The 4039-nt window shown below is 37.5% G+C and overlaps 1 pseudogene; it reads left to right on the top strand.

Annotated features, from left to right (window-relative positions):
* Positions 1 to 3220: 3220 nt before the first annotated feature.
* LOC132280281 (small nucleolar RNA R71) lies at positions 3221 to 3319 on the top strand (annotated as a pseudogene).
* Positions 3320 to 4039: the final 720 nt, after the last annotated feature.

Below are 4039 nucleotides of genomic sequence, written 5' to 3'. Positions count from 1 at the left end.
AAATTCAAGGGGAGAACTCGGAACTTACCAAATCTGAGAGAGAGGAGTGGAAATCGCGAGATGGACGAGATCTGAGATGAAGGAGAGAGATTCGAGCCTCGGGAAGGTTGCCGGAGGGCTCGCTAGAGATGGGAGAAAGATGGGTTGCAGTGCCGAGGGTGAGAGGGTTGTTAGATCGATCTGTGAATCGATCTAATGATCCTAGGGTTTTGTTTATAAAAACATTTCCCGACAGGTTCGATCAGGGAAAATTTTCGATCGATCGAATAAGATCGATCTTTAAAATGTTGAGATCGATCTTTGTGCACTAAACGACAAATTTAATATTATTAATATTATTATTATTATTATTATTATTATTATTATTATTATATTTTTTTGAAAATAAAATTAGAAATTAAAATCTTTTTGAGTTTTGAGGATAAAATAAAATAAAATAAAAATAAAATAAATAAAATAAAAAATAAAAATGAAAATGAAATCAAAGTCAAAATCAAGGTCAACAAGAGGCACAAATCGATCAAACTAAGATTGATCGGAAAGGTACTTCGATCGATCGAACAGGTGAAAACCTGCAGAGAAGTTCGAACGATGCACAGAGAGGCCTATTTTCATAGATCTCAAAAATTTTCTAAGTGTGGAGTGAAGATCGATCTAAGAACAATTTCGATCGATGTTGGAGTTTCAGATCAATCGAAATAAACTTTCGAACGATACACAGAGGACTGATTTATGCAGGAAATTCTCGATTGATGGAATAGATAGATGATTGGATGCAGGAATAGATGTTCGATCGATCGAACCTCTTTTGAGATCGATCGAACTTGGACAAAATGCCTATTTTCAAAACAAAAGTGCATGCATACTCAATCAAAATCCTAGCCATGTGTATGAATTCCAGAACATATCTAGACGATGCAAGAAGTGAAAGGGAAAATAGAAATGAGGGAGGAATAGCATTGTAAACCCTACGAAGCATTTACTAGTCTTTAACGTCTCTAGCAAGACGTTGGGCTCTTTTAGCCTGGATCAAAGATCTTATAATGTATCCCCTCCTTGACGGAGTGAAAAGCACTTTGAATCCCACCCAACGAATGGTTCCCTAAAGAACTTGTTGGATTTGATTCAAGCGACGTTGATAGTCCTTGGTTAAAACAACTCTTGGGCTTCCATGCCCTTGGAAAATTTATCTTTGAAGCAACTTTCTTTGAATTCTCTTTGGTAGACAAACCATGGAAATGCTCAACATCAAGTAAAGACTCTATTCTTCCACATTTATTATCAAGACATTTTTCTACAACACAAATATCTTCATACTTATCCATTAAATTCGGGGTTGGATTGAAAATATTCAACTTCACCTTCATGTGGCCAAAAGAGATTTTCATTATCCCCGTCCTATAATTGATGTTGGCATTTGCAGTTGCCAAGAAAGGACGGCCAAGGATAACGGGAATTTGGCTCTTGGGATTTGGGACCGGTTCCATATCAATGACAATGAAATCGACCGGGAAAAAGAATTTATCAATTTTAATCAAGACGTCCTCAATGACACCCCTAGGCTTTTTTTATGGATCAGTCGGCAAGTTGTAAAACCATCGACGTCGGTTTTAAGTCTCCTAAGCCTAATTTGACATATACCGAGTATAGAAGAAGATTAACACTTGCTTCTAAGTCTAGAAGAGCCCGATTAATGACATGGTCACCAATGACACAAGATGTAGTAGGTGAACCGGGGTCTTTGAACTTTAGAAGAGTGTTACGTTGCAAAATTGAGCTCACTTGCTCGGTCAAGACCACTTTCCTAGGTGATTGGCTTTTGTTCTTCCTCTTTTGGGTGCAAAGATCTTTTAAAAACTTGGCATAAGCCAGAATTTGCTTGATTGTATCGAAAAGCAAAAGGTTAACCTTCACTTGCCTAAACACTTCAATGATTTCATTTGTCTTTGTCTTTTGCTTGTCAAGATAAATGGATCCTTTTAAGGTATCCAGAAATGGAGCTCTTGGCTCAAATTTTTTTTCAAAATCCTTCTTTGAAATATCATCAACACAAGAATTTTTCAAATCATTTTTCAAATCATGCTTTGATTCATCTTTCAAATCATTTTTGAACTCACGTTTCAAATCAATTTTTGACACTTTCTCATTTGAATGATCATGCATATGGAATAAAGGAGGAATATGATAAGAAACGTGACGGTTGTCAACTTTTGGTTGTCCCGGTTCACTCTCTTCATTAGACACACCTACTTGGTTGTCAATGATTCTCCCACTTCTCAAGGTTGTCATCGCATTGACATGCTCTATTATAGGACTTTCTAATAAGGAATGAGTCTCCAAAACACATTATTGCTTTGGAGGGGCATTCAAAGGCATTTTCCCTTTCTCTCTAGCATTTAAAGTACTAGCTATTTGCCCTACTTGGGTTTCTAGCTTAGCAATGGATTGAGAATGAGAATGAAACAATTGAGTGTTCGCCTCTAGAGTGCCTAGAGCGGTCAAAACTTTCTCTTTAAAGGCGGGACTCCTAGAGTTTCCTTGAGAATAAGATGGTTGATTAGGAAAATGAGAATTAGAAAATTAATTACCATATGATTGAAATGATGATCTAAAACCTTGGGAACCTTGGCTTTGCATCGGAGGTGGAACATACTTCCCTTAAAAACTACCTTGGGGAGGGTTTGAGCCTTCCCTTTGGCTTTTCCAAGAAAAGTTCGGATGGTTCCTCTAACTAGGATTGTAATGATTGCCATAGGGATTATTCCCTTAGTTAGCAAAAATAGCATTGGCTTGCTCATGGTTGTCATTTTGCACATGTCTGTGGGGACAATTGGAAGTAGAATGCAAGACACTAGAACAAGTCATACATGATTCATTAGATACACGATGATGAACATGATTAAAGGCGGAAGACATTTGATTCACCAAGTTTTGGTTAATCAAGAATTGATCAAACCTTTGAGATAAGGATTTCATCTCGACGGCTATATCACTAGAGTTGTCAACTTGATACAAGCCAACATTTTTCCTTCCTCCAAGATTTCTATCATTTTTAGAAGACAAATATCTATGCATGGAATTTTCACTCATACTTTTATACAATTGCCACACATCATTTTCATGCTTATCAAGATAAGAACCACCCATTGATGCATCAACCATACCCTTGTGATTATCCGGTAAACTTTCAAAGAAATATTGAACTAGTTGCCACTTAGAAATGTCATGATGTGGGCATTTTCTTAGCAAATCATTAAACCTTTCCCATGCCTCATGAAACATTTCCCCACCCCCTTGAGAAAATTCTCTAATTGAAGTTCTCATGGCATTGGTCTTTGAAACCGAATAGTACTTTTTCAAGAACTCTTGTTGCATTTCTACCCAAGAAGTTATAAAAAAAGACCTAAGGTTGTTGAACCAATATTTTGCCATGTTTTTAAGGGTAAAAGGAAAAAGTTTAAGCCTTAACACTTCTTCCGGCATGTCCGTGTATTTCACGGTGGAAAACACTTCAACAAACTCATCTAAATGCTTATAAGGTTCTTCACTAGGAAGTCCATGGTAGTTTGGAAGCATTTGAATAGTTTGTGGTTTAATTTCATAGTGATGTGCTCTAAATGGAGGCAACTGAATGCAAGTGGGTGCATTATATTCATTAGGCACATAATGGTCTCTCAATGCAATCGGAGGATTCACAATTGGTGGTGCTAGACGAATACCTTGATTAGCTTGAACTATGGGGGGTTGTGGAGCAAATATTGGCCTAGGCATTCCTAATGGAACTTGGCCTTGTTGTTGTGGGTGAATGAATGGTCTAGGCATACCTAATGGTACTTGAACATTTTCATGATGCACATTAGGGTGGAGGTTGTCTTGTTGGTCTATGTGACCAAGGTCCTCCACATGGTCGTCATTCAAATCCACCATTAGTGAAATGGAGTGATGAGAACTACCCCTTCCCTTAGGATTACGAACAACCGATTCAAGATGCAAATTAGGAGGGATAAGAGTAGGATTCAATGACCTATGACCATGCATA

This window comes from Cornus florida, unplaced genomic scaffold (genome assembly GCF_030987335.1).
Source record: "Cornus florida cultivar Cherokee Brave unplaced genomic scaffold, ASM3098733v1 CherokeeBrave_3.0.0_Hap2_Chr10, whole genome shotgun sequence".
Taxonomy (NCBI): domain Eukaryota; kingdom Viridiplantae; phylum Streptophyta; class Magnoliopsida; order Cornales; family Cornaceae; genus Cornus; species Cornus florida.
The sequence above is the reverse complement of the archived record's forward strand: the minus strand, read 5'-3'. Positions and strand labels throughout refer to the sequence as shown.